This window comes from Lissotriton vulgaris, chromosome 1_1 (assembly GCF_964263255.1).
Source record: "Lissotriton vulgaris chromosome 1_1, aLisVul1.2, whole genome shotgun sequence".
NCBI lineage: Eukaryota > Metazoa > Chordata > Amphibia > Caudata > Salamandridae > Lissotriton > Lissotriton vulgaris.
This window is the reverse complement of record NC_141685.1, coordinates 2,061,168,387-2,061,181,281: the sequence shown is the minus strand read 5'-3', so window position 1 is coordinate 2,061,181,281 and position 12,895 is coordinate 2,061,168,387. Positions and strand designations below refer to the sequence as shown.

The 12,895-nt window shown below is 44.3% G+C and overlaps 1 protein-coding gene across 21 annotated transcripts in view; it reads left to right on the top strand.

Annotated features, from left to right (window-relative positions):
• PLEKHA5 (pleckstrin homology domain containing A5) overlaps nt 1-11,076 on the top strand; it is a 742,840-nt gene extending 731,764 nt beyond the window's left edge. For 19 of the 21 annotated variants that reach the window (XM_086920674.1, XM_086920665.1, XM_086920721.1 and 16 more), the window contains one exon: nt 10,218-11,076. The gene's annotated coding sequence lies outside the window, so the exon portion shown is untranslated. The remainder of the gene's footprint in view (nt 1-10,217) is intronic. The other 2 variants (XM_086920783.1, XM_086920774.1) reach the window with 1 other exon arrangement.
• Nucleotides 11,077-12,895: the final 1,819 nt, after the last annotated feature.

The window sequence follows — 12,895 nt, the reverse complement described above, 5'->3', positions numbered from 1 at the left end:
ATTTTACCCGCTGGCACCGTCCCTTCCCCTGCAGTGCTGAAGCACCCACAAGTACGATGACCACCACCATGCCAACCACTATGACCAAGACTGCTTCGAGCAATCCACTGCCTCCTATTCAACACACAATCACTCTGCAAGCACGCCACCAAAATAGGGGCCACCATCCCTGCCCTCACTTGCGACATAATCTTCCTCACTGAGACCTGGCTCAACCCCACATCTGCTCCAGACATTGTCTCAGGAACTCCTGACAGCTACAAGATCGCGCACAGGGGCCACATCAACAGATACGGAGATGGAATTGCCATCATCCACAAAGAAAACCTCTACTACACCACCACAAACGACAACACTCCAATAATGAAACACCTGAATTTCCAACTCCAAACCAATGGCAAAACCACCTTCAAAGGCACCCTCACTGACCTCCAGACCACTTCCCAGGTTCTGCAACGCCATTCCCGTCTTCATCTCCCTGCTCGCCATTGTCTCCAAAAAGTACATCTTCCTCAGAGACCTCAATTTACAACTCGATGACCCCAACGATTCCAATACCACCAACCTCCTCAATCGCATGTATAAAATCAGCTGTTCTCAACTAGACACCAGCCGTATTCACAGGGCTGGACACACACTTGACCCAGTCTTCACGGCCAGCAACTGATTCAAGTACAGTCATGTCACCAAGTTCACTTGGACAGAGTGCGCCATCATTCATTTTGTCATCACAGGACCCCCAAGCCACCCATTATCTCCCACCGAAGCTGGAACAAAGTGTCCAAGAACCAGTGGACCGATGCCCTCAACACCTCAAACCCTAACACCGTAACCAACCTAAAACAGGCTGTCAAGAACTTCTCCTTCTAGATCAGACTGCGCTGACACAGTTGCACCTATCAAACCCACCAAACTCAAGAGTTCCACCAAACAGGCCAATAGTACACCATAGAACTAAGAACCACGAAACGCAAATGCAAGCAACTAGGAAGGAAATGGTGCTCCAGCAAGGATCCCACAGACAGAGCCACCTTCCAGACAGCCCTCGACCAGTACCACCAACTCCTGAAAGAGACTAAAAAGGAGTAACCTGTCAGACCACATTGAAGCCAGTTCTAACCACAGCAAAGAACTCTTCAACATAGTCAGAGTTCTCCAACCCCTCAGCCACCGAAAACATTATCACTCCGTCCCAGGAACTTTGTGACACCCTGAGGGTCTTCTTCCACAACAATATCTTCACCATCGACAAAAACTTCGAACCCCATCACACCTCCTCTAACCTCTTTGACCTCTTCGCTCCCTCAGATGCAAACCTCCACCACCTTCTCACCACACAACACCACAGTCATCATGAAATCCATCCACTCAGGAGTACCCATGGGCTCCTGTCCCCATCACAGCCTTATCCTTGTTCGCAAGAAGATCAGCAGCGAGCTCACCACCATTTTCAACTCCTACCTCACCCCGTCCACTTTTCCCAAAGAATGGAAACACGCATAAGTCAAACTCCTTCTCAAGACAGTCTGTTGACCCCAGCAAAATCAAGAACTTCTGTTCCATCTCTCTGCTCCGCTTTCCTGCCAAAGTCTTAAGAAAAGCCATCAACCACCAACTCACTCAAAACCTGGAGAAAATCAATCTTCTGGACACATTCCAGTCTGGATTTTGCACCAACCACAGCTCCGAAACTGCCCTTATCAATGCCATAGACCACATTAGAACCCTCCTAGATTGGGAGGAAAGGCTGTCCTGATCCTCCTCGACCCCTCAGCAGCATTTGGAGGGGTGGACCCAGGGGGGAGGCATCTGGAGCATCATAATTTTTATGGTTTCTCTATCACACATTAATGGGCTGAGGAAACTTTTAAAACCACTTCAGTTTCTAAATCAGTTTTTTTCACAAAGCGGGCAAGGGATGGTGCCAAAGGGAAGCAAAAGTAGCTGTATCTTTTCTTCCTCTTATCAACCTTCACAGTCACAGCCATCTCTACAAAATGTATCCTTTCGGGAACATGCTCACCCTGTCAGCAGGGGATTGAGTCACTTTTTCTGGCCTGGCAAACGGCTGTCAACATGGACCTATGGGTTATGTATATAATTTTTCTGGGGGTATACCCACCTCTTTCTTAATGCTTCTTTAAAGATGTATGCATTTACTCTACTTCTCCACTTTCCCACACTTTTATCTAAATGATGGTCGAGTTTTTGCAAGGGGACCATAAAGGTGGTGCCTACCATAAAGACATGCCAAGCTGTTGCTCCTTCTATTTTTGATCCTCGAAAAGGATTGCAATGTGTGAAAAATTCTCGATTTAAAGTACTGATTTGCTTTCTATGAAGGAATACATTCAAATGTTTGCAGGAGTGAATGTAGACTTTAAAATTGCAATAAATTTACTTCTATATCCATATTCAGAGCATGCTCGCTCACAGAAGTTACCTCAACTTTGCAGTAGGCTCAGAGCACTACCAGTTTATGATGGCAATATTTGCAGAAGCATAAGTTGCAGCCTTTCAGGTGCCTTCTATTCATAAAGTTGGCTCTCGATCCAAAACTCATGAAAGCCTTCTCCCCAAGACCAGAGGCTTTCAAATATTCGGGCGGTTGGTACAGTGATGGCTGCCTTGTCAGCATTCTTATGTTTACTAGACAAGCCTTCATTTTCAAATTTACCACCTTGGTTTGCCTTTCGAAAGGTCTGACAAAGGTCCTGCTCAGTTTGTGATTCTGCAGCGGGACTTCAACTTGATTTTGATGTTTTAATGGTACCTCTGTAGGAAGATGGGTCTGTATATACCATACCAAAGGAAGTTTTACTGTGCTCCGAGTCCAGTGGATCCCCAAAGATAAGCAGAGGCTAAAGTAGATAATACCTTGCTCTCTATATTTGGTAGTGTGGGCGAGCAGTAAGGCTTTATCAGAGGGTAGTGTTAAGCATTTATTGTATACACTCAGGCCAGAAATGATTTCACACACTCAAGACTGAACTCTGACCAATTGTTTTGTATAAAAATATTTCTTTGTTGCATTTTATTTTTAGAACCAAGCCAGACTTAGTGCAGGAAAGTGAAAATAGTACTTTTCTGATACTACAATTGAATGTAGATACAGGTAGGTCAAATGTTCAGAAACAGTGGAAATTATTAATCAGTTACTTTGTAATTACTTTTTAAGTTACTTTTCAGATTACTTTTTCTACTTGGTGTTATATGCTTAGATATCACACTGGTAACACCGTTTCTTAGGTTTCCATACAAAACCCCCTCAACACTTCAGTGGAAAACAGTCAATGCAATCCTATGAAGAAAAATGGAGTTATCATTTTGTAGGTAAGTAAACAGTCTTGAGGGTTTAGTTTCTGGGGTTAGAACAAGGGTTCCCCCAGGGTCAAGGATGCGCACTCAAAAAGCACCCTCAGCGGCACTAGGGCGACCGGGTGCAGAGTGCTGAGGCCCAATGTTATCCAATAGGGTATAGAGGGTCTCCAGTTGGTGGCTGCTTCCAGGCATACCACTTGAATGTGGGAGCAAAGCTCCTAAGGTTTAGCTCAGGGCAAAGGGGATCCGATTTAGCACACAAGGTACACCCACAGCACACAGGGGCAGCTGGGTGCAGGGTGCTGATTTGGCAACAGGTGCCCTGTTTTTAATGGGGATTGCTGGTTTTGGCTGCAGGCTCGGTCCAGGAAGTGTTCCTGGAGGAACCAACAGCTGGGCAGGTAAGTTAGAGGGCTTGGGGGGACAGGTGCATCTCAGGTCCTCTTCTCTAGGGTGGCCAGATGCTGGGGTGCCTTTTTGAGGTTGGATTTCTCCTTACTGGGTCACTCGCGGTTGGGGCGGGGGGGTCTCCGTACAAAAGCTGCATGTGACGTTAGGGAGTCCTGGAGGGTTAACCCACAGTAGACTCGGACTCCTGAGCACCTCGCTGGGACCAGTGGCCCACTCCGACTCGGGCCTTAGGCGTCTGATGCAGTGGTGGTTCCAGGTGTCTGGTTTCTTTGTGCTCCGCAGGCTCAGAATCTTTCTTTGGTGTTTCTTTTGAATAGAGCGGCTGTCCACAGGAGATCCAGTTGTCGTTAAAGGCAGTCAGTCCTCCCAGGGGTTTTGGAGGTCGCTGGCTGCAGGACGGGAATTATTGACGCAGGATCTCTGAAAAACGGCAGGCGGTTCGGTAGGAATGTGGCAAAGTCAGTTCCTCTCTGCAGTCTCCTCTGTTGGGCATCGCCTTTCAGCCTTCTTAGTAGGTTGTGGGAATCTGCTTTCTGGGTTCAGGGCTGCCCCCTAAATACTATATTTAGGGGTCGTTTTAAGGGTCTCAAGATAGTGGCCAATGGGCTACTGACCTTAGGGTGACCGATGTGGTGGAGACAGGAGCCCGTGGGTACCCCACACAATCCCTAACACTGATTGGTGAGTGCCTGCCCTCTGCAAGATGGCGGGCACTGAAAAGTGGGCTTTACCTTGACTCCCCCACTGGAGGAGTGGTGTTGGCAGAGGTGTGCACACCTTCTGAGCTGTTCTAATTTTACCTGTCTTATCGCTGAAAAGGAGGGAAGACAGGAAGTGGGCCTGCTCCTGATCAGGAGATGCTGGGGTCACATTACAAAAGCGACCAGGCTTTTGAAGCTCCCCTGCCACAGATGCCTCTCTGACCTGGGGAAGGTGTGGCTACCTCTGTCAAGGAAAGGCTTTGTTTTTGGGCTCAGGGAGCAATGGCTCCCACCCAGGGGTCCGGAAATTTGTCTCGTGGTGGCAGGATGGTGTTTACCAGTCCGGGAACTCACCAGAGGCTGGTCGTTTTTCAGGGGACATCTCTAAGATGCCCTCGGAGTGCATTGTATAATCAATCCCAAACTGGCATCAGTGTTGGTTTATTATGCTGAGAAGTTTGGTACCAAACATCCCAGAATTCAGTAAAGTCATTATGGTGCTGTGGAGTTCGTAATGACATACTCTCAGACCATTTACTCTTTATGGTTTTATTGCACTTACAATGTCTAAGAATCAACTTAGACACTATAGGGGTGCAGTGCCCATGCAACTATACCCTCACCAGTGATATAGTGCACCCAGCTCGAGGAGTGTCTTACCTATACTACAGGCAGTGGAATGGATTGAAGGCTTGGCACACAGGAATGTGTGCCATGTCGACTCTTTTCTTTTCTCTGCACCAAAACAGCATCCTACAATAGCAATGTGTGTGTGTTAAGGTACAGGACATCTAAGGGTGACACAATATGTGATGCAGCTCTTCGAGGCCTGCCCTGGTCACTGTGCCCTTGGTGCCCATGGTACCTTTTACAAGGGACTTATATGTGGCCAGAGAGGTGCCAATTGGGGTAAAAAGGTACAGTTTTGGGAAAGAACACAGGCCCTGGAAACCCAATTGGCATGGACCCAGGGAATATCTAGTCAAAGTGCATCAGAAATCTGGCAAAACGTCGGGGGGGGGGGGGTTTACTATAGCAGAAGCCCAGCTTCCTACAATCTCCATTTGAAGTTATACATGTCTTTCTGATGAGACTGTTAACTTTGAAGTCTGATTTTTTTTATTATCATTTTCTCAGCTTGGAGGGTTAGTGAGCTTAAGGTCCTATTGGCTCACCCTTCTTGTATAATTTTTTACAAGTTGTGGTTGAACACCTACACATATTTTCTGCACAAGGCTGAGTTCAACTTCTTTTTGGGCAAATGTATCACCTTGCTGTCTTTCTTCCACCTCATCTTGTTAAGACGCAGGAGGAAAGGTTGCATAGGGTAGATCCTAACTTTAGTCAAGTCAAAGGCATTTGTAACGCGCACATATCACATCCAAAGAGTCTCATGGCGCTTGCAGACGGCTCTGACAGGATGCGGACAACTAGTTTACAAAAAGCCAAAGGGCATCTTATTCCAGAGGGAAGGGGCAAGAAAGGAAAAAGCACGACCCCCATTTCTGGCGGTTTGTATTCTCACCGGGGCAAGCAATGACTCAGTGCTACATCTCAGTTGTCTTCTGGGAACATACCAAGTAAGTTTGTGGGACCAATATTTAGGGCCGTTACCATACATATGTTTGTTAACAAGACATAATGTTTTAAACATAATTCGCTTCTTCACAGGGAGCCAATGAAGGCTTTTGAGACATGGGGCGGACGGCGATCTTCGGGGAAGGTCTAAGACCAACCGCGCTGCAGTATTCTGAAGAACCTGTAATCTTTTCAGGTGGTGCTCATTTATCGCTAGTAGTAGCGAATTCCCGTAGTCTAACCTTTTTAGAATTAGACCCTGCCCTAAGGGTTTCCGCGCCTCTACTGGAATCCACTTGAAGACTTTGCGTAAACTGCGCATAAGTCCAAAACAGGTTCAAACAATATGGTTGGTTTGGGTCTTCATGGATAGTTTATTATCCATGTGGAATCCCAGGTTCCGCACTCGTTCCTTAGGGGTCGGACTGTGGCCAAGCTGTACTGGCCATCAGTCCTGCGCCCAATGATCAGCAGCTTTGCCAAACAGCATGATCTCTGTTTTATTGCAGTTAAGCTGCAGATGGTTGATACCCATCCAGTTCTTAACCTCGATCATACAGTTTTTAAAGCGGAGCTTTGTCTCATCGAGGTCGGGGCCTAGGGTGACCAGAATTTGGGTATCGTCGGCGTAGGATAGGACCTCAAAGACGAACGCTCTAATCACTTTGGCCAAAGGTGTCATATAGACATTAAAGAGCATAGGGCTCAGGATGGAGCCCTGCGGAACACCCATCTTGACAGGCCGAGTGATTGCTGTGTTCCGCCGGCCGACTTGGACGGTAGTTGTGCGGTCGAATAGATAGCTGGTAAACTATTCCAGGACCTTCCCTCTGACACCAATCTACCACAGCCGTTGAATAAGAATGCGGTGGGAGATGGTGTTGAAGGCCGCAGACAAATCAAGGAGGACTAGGATTATTGATTGATGTTTATCCCGGGCCAACCTGATATTATCTGCGACCTCGACCAGTGCTGTCTCAGTGCTGTGAGCGGCACGAAAGCCCGCATGGGAAGGATCTAACAGCCCCTTATTCTCAAGATGGCTCACCAACTGTCCATTAACAAAGTATTCCAGTATCTTTCCGAAGTACGGCAACAGAGAGATCGGTCGATAATTTAGCAGAATGTTAAGGTCTGCTCCGGGCTTCTTCAGTATTGGCCTGATTCTGGCTGCCTTCCATACTGTGGGAAAGTCTGCCTCTAGAAGAGATTTATTAAGGAGGCTGGTTAGGCATTCTACAGGGCAGGGGCCAGTGTGGTAAACAGTTTTGGGGAAACCTGATCCGTAGGGGAGACTGACTTAATTTTTAACCCAACTGATAGTCTTATCCTTATCAAACATTTCAAATTCATTCCAGATGTAAGATGGATCATCAGGGGTAAATGTTGGCCCTTCAGACTGCCTTAAAATTCGACAAGGAGAAAAGGACTCGTGTATAGTAATTATTTTATCCTCAAAGAATTTGAACTTCAGTTTTACATAAACAGAACCAAGAAAAGGAGGGGGTGCCATCGGTGGTTAATGTACTTTGAAGGGTAGAGAAAGGACCGGTCTGTTGCTTTCTCATTGACTGAATGGAGGGTCTGTATAGAGGCCAGGTCATGCAGCCATTCCATGCAGTAGGATTGTCAGTACAGGAGTTTATGCATGGGTCCTGTTGCCAACCACTACTGCTCATGGCCAAAGACCAGGCATAGCTGGGTTTGCTTCACTGGATATTTTGCTCTGGGCCTGACCATGCCAGGCTCTGCAACAAACCCCATTTGCGAATATCCAAAGGCCATGCACAGTTGTGGTTTACTGCAAGGTGAGAGAACATGCTCTGCAGTCACTTTCTCCGCCGAAAAAGTTGGCTGCACTGTCAGTTACGCATAGGGCCTGGCAGCAGGCTATACACTGAAGCCATCTCAGGCACAGCAAGCTTTGGCCAGTCAGGAATTTGGGTGTAGGCCCTGCATCCACCCCTTGCTAATGCATTGCCAAAGACCCTTTGCAGGGGGAAGGAAGGGAGTTAGCCACACTGAAGAATAATAATAGTGTAATATAAACACATGGGAGTCCAATGAATATCTTAAAATATAGAGAAATTCAGACAAAAAAACTCTAATTAATATTTTTGGTTCTTTTTGCTCATAATACTAATAATAAATATTACTATTTAAAAAACCCTCGTAAATGACCTGGAAAAACTACAAAGTGATGTTATGGTTATGAAATGCCTAAAAACTCCTTAAATTATCTAAGTGTGGTAATGACATGCACGGTTTACATGCTTCTATATAACATCACAATATGACTGTTGAAAACTTGCAAGTTTCCAGAATTGGTTTAGTTCTGTTGGGGCATTCTTTTGTGAATCTCTCCAAAACCACAGAAAAGCAACCACATTTTAATTGCAAAGTAGTCTTACCGTAATACAAAGCATTTTCTTGCTTGGGTAAATTGTCATGTCACATCGTTATTTTTTTCATGCATAAGTGATTTCATTTAAGATGTTGTAAGGAATGTTGTGTGAGGTCATGAGATGGCATGGTGGGAACACTGGTTAGCGCTAGCTCAGCATACGAGAACTGGGAAATTAAGGATTTTTTACTGTGTATTCCTTCATGAAATTAGACATTTTTATGTACAAATGTTAATTTAATAAGCACAAAGGTAATTACAATTTAGCCTCTGGTAAAGGTTTTTTTCTTGAGGTTTTATCTTTTCATGGTATACTGCAGCCAGCCACATCCCAACCACAGCAGTTACATACAGTTATCTGGGTTCATAGACCCCCTTGGCTTTTGGCATGTGCATTGTGAATTTCTTTCGTTTTTCTCTGTCATTGCTAAATTGACTTTATGATTGATGACTTTATTTTAACAGTATTTGAGGGTCGACGAAGCACCACCACCTGTGCATTACGCTACAGCAGTGCACAGCCTTTGACAGTACATGGTGGAGTTTGAATACCTGACATGCTTCCAGACGCCGACTAATCTAGCCACCACCACACATGGCTGAAGGCTATGCACAGTGTCAGTTGAATGGGTAGTAGGCCTGGTTGTGGGCAGATCCTGCCCCACCACAACCGTGATGCCCGTACAGTTTTGTTTCGTATTTGTTTTTATAAGATTTGCAATTCTAAGAAAACGTTTGGATTTCTGCTTGTGAATTTTTGGGTATGTGCGAGAGCGCCTTACACAAAACTATATTATATATATTAACCCAATGTTTGTTTCCTACCTTTCTATATACACCCTTATCAATCAGTCTTTTCTACTGGCTCACAGCAGTGTCGTTTATTTTCACTCAGTTTTTGCTCAGGTTTTGAAAAAGTTGTGAATTTCTTTAATTTAGCATACTCTGCAGAATGGCACCTTCTCTAAATACAAATTGGATGCCATGTGCTCACAAATGTTAAAACATTTGCAAGTTTATTGTGCACAAAATTATTCTATTTCTATATTTTTCACAGTTGCCGAACCTTCATAGAGGTTTGTCAAATTGCTACTAACAAAAGAGTGCCTTTCTGGATTTCAAGCGCCTCCACAAGGAATAAGGTGGGAGAATCAGTTCTGTGCCACACCTATGAACTACTCCTACAGTAGGAGTGGTGCATAGATGTGGCACATAACAGATTCTCCCCCTTCTTCTTCCTTGTGGAGGCACTTGAAATCCAGAAGGAATACTCTTTGTTTAGCAGTATTTACACAGGGTGAGCGTATCCGTTCAACCTCACTCAAGAGGAGCTCTCAACCCTTCAGGGACCGTATAATTCAATGAACCTCTAGACCCCTACTTTTTGAGTCCTCAAATTGCACCAGGTATTCAGGTATTAGCCATCCCCAAACATTATTCTGATGCAAAGTGTGGCTGAGCCACAATTATACTATACTGCTACTCTTTAACATAAACATTAATTCTCACTCTCTCTCTCATATATATATATATACATATATAATCTTTTGACTTGTCCATGAAATTTATTGAAGACACTCCTGGAGTGCTCTTGACTTTGGAGAGAAGCAGATGTGATTCAGTTACCTGTACACAGTGGCGGTGGTGTACTCGACTGAGCACTGTGGAGTTCTGAAGCCCGCGAGCATTCGCCATCTTTAATGTGGATATATATATATAATTGTTTTCGGCGCATAGACAGGAACTGCTAAAACTGTATTTCTTTTATTTTAACACATTATTTTGTTTGTGTTTTCTTTTAGATCAAAAAGACAGCAGTTTCATCGAATTCCATGCAGATTATTGTGGCTTTGAAAATACCAGAAGATATTGTACAGTATATTTTAGCACTATGAAATTTTATGCTTTGGTGCTTACTGGCTTAAGCATCATTTTATCACTTTGTGTAAATTTTGTTTCAAGAATGTTTTAATGTCCCAAAGGTTCACGCCGCTGTCTAAAAGTGGGTATTCGGATAACAGCTTGCTGCTATGACTTTCCTTGCACATGGATTAAGGTGCTTTTAACTGTGCATTCTATATTCAAACCCTAGTTGCTTTTTCTGGAGGTTAACCTTTCTTATACGTTTAAATCTATTTCCATATGAATATTTTTCTTCATAGTAATATGGATTTGTTACACAGCACCACTTAACTATAGTTTCCATTTCTGAAACATAGCACCCAAAAGTACGCTATTTCACATCTGATATGTAAAAAAGTATATATTTATATTTAAAATGTGCCATTTTATTACTGGGTGAAAGTGTTTTATCTAGGCTGTAATTATTTCTGTCGGATTGCATTGTCAGCAATTCGTTTCACACTGTTGTAAGAATTCTCCAGAATGTAAATGCTTTTTCTTAAAAAAAAAATGAAATATATATATATATATAAAAGGAGTGAAGGTAGTTTTAAGTACTGGGCTTTTACTTCCATGGAATGGGTGTGTACAGCAATAAGCAAATGTTAAATTCCAGTACATGTACAAATGTAATTATGTTCATTGTTTCTAAATATACAATGAGCACTTCTGATGTAAGTGTACTTACGTCAGTTAAAATGCAAATGTTCATATACTTTTTTCTTTTATAACTTGTTAAATAAATGTTAATGTTCTTAATGTTTTGTCTTCATATTTTTATAATTAAAGATCGTGTTTTCTTTGAAATCTCTCTAGTTCAGCAAAACAAATAATCAAAGTTGGTTCCTTTATTGTTAAGCATTCTTCCACTTTCTATATTTCATCATACTTTATTCCCCTCACTCAATCACAAATTAAGAAATGTGCTTTAAAATGTGACTATGACCAGTCATTTCTCGTCCTTGAAAAATTAAAACTACGGTAACAAGTGATTTAACCTACGAAATGGCAAGTAGAAAGAAAAGGCTTCAAAAGTTGCATTGTCTTTCAAGTCCTATTGTAGTTTTTATCACCTAAAGTTAAAATAATGCAGAATCAATTTATTCAACATACCCCGAGCTTTTGGACAGCAGTGGTTAAAATTTTCCTATTTTGTTTGATGAAAAATTGTTTAACTATGTTTTTATTACATGGTCTGTCCTAAAACCTACTGTTGCAGGGGCACAATATTTACTGTCTTTGCGTATTGTTCAGCTGGCAAATGATGATCACAGCCTCGCAAAAGAGTTTCAGCAGCAGATCACTAGAATGGAGGGCCCAGAGGAAGGCAGTGGATTGCAAAAGGATGTCTGACAAAGGTACTCCAAAGGGAACTCCATTACTCTTCCAAACTGGTATTTGGTCCTGAATTTATAAGCACAGCTTTGAATACTGAATGTTGGATGCTCTGTAGAGCATTCAGAGGAAAGGGTGAGGCAAAAATGGTAAAGCCAGTTACTAATATATCCAACTCATTGACATTTGCTGCCTCACAGGCCCTTACGTGTTGGTGTTTTCCTGGCATCTCATGTCTGTAAGCAACTCTGGAGCACAACCCTTTAAGAATGATGCCTTCAAACCCTGCATTATGTCGAACATTATGAAGATCTGACTTTGTCATTTGGACTTTGTCCATACCTGTCACCCGGGAAGGTCTCTGTTCCTCACCACCCAATGCTGTCTTGCAGTTATAAGGAGCATAAATATTTTGGTTTTATGCTCTATCCGTGTCCCGACATTTGGTTGAGAGTATTTATAGAAGAAAACAACATCCTCGTTTCCTCCCAATTAGGCTTCAGGAAGAATCAGAGCACCAAAATCACCCTTCTCGCCATGACAGATGACATCTGCTCACTCCTTGACAGAGGAGAGACTGTGGCCCTCGTCCTCCTGGACCACTTCACAATCAATCAATCAATCACGGCATTTGTAAAGCGCGCTACTCACCCGGGAGGGTCTCAAGGCGCTGGGGGAGAGGGTATGTTACTGCTCGAACAGCCAGGTCTTGAGCTGCTTCCTGAAGGAGAGATGGTCTTGGGTTCGCCGAAGGTGGGTGGGGAGGGAGTTCCAAGTCTTGGCTGCCAGGTAGGAGAAGGATCTTCCTCCAGCGGTGGCTCTGCGGATGCGTGGTATGGTGGCGAGGGCGTGGCTGGTCGATCGTAGCTGGCGGGTGGGCGTGTAGAAGGTAATGCGGTCGTTGAGGTACTTGGGGCCCAAGTCGTGGAGAGCCTTGTGTGCGTGGGTGAGGAGTCTGAACGTGATTCTCTTGCTGATGGGGAGCCAGTGCAGGTCTCTCAGGTGTCCGGTGATGTGGCTGTGTCGGGGGATGTCCAGGATGAGTCGTGCGGAGGCGTTCTGGATGCGTTGGAGTCTTTTTTGAAGTTTGGCTGTGGTTCCGGCGTAGAGGGTGTTCCCGTAGTCCAGTCGGCTAGTGACGATTCCCTGGGTAACGGTCTTCCTGGTTTCAGTGGGGATCCATCTGAAGATCTTGCGGAGCATGCGCAGGGTGTTGAAGCACGAAGATGAGACGGCGTTGACT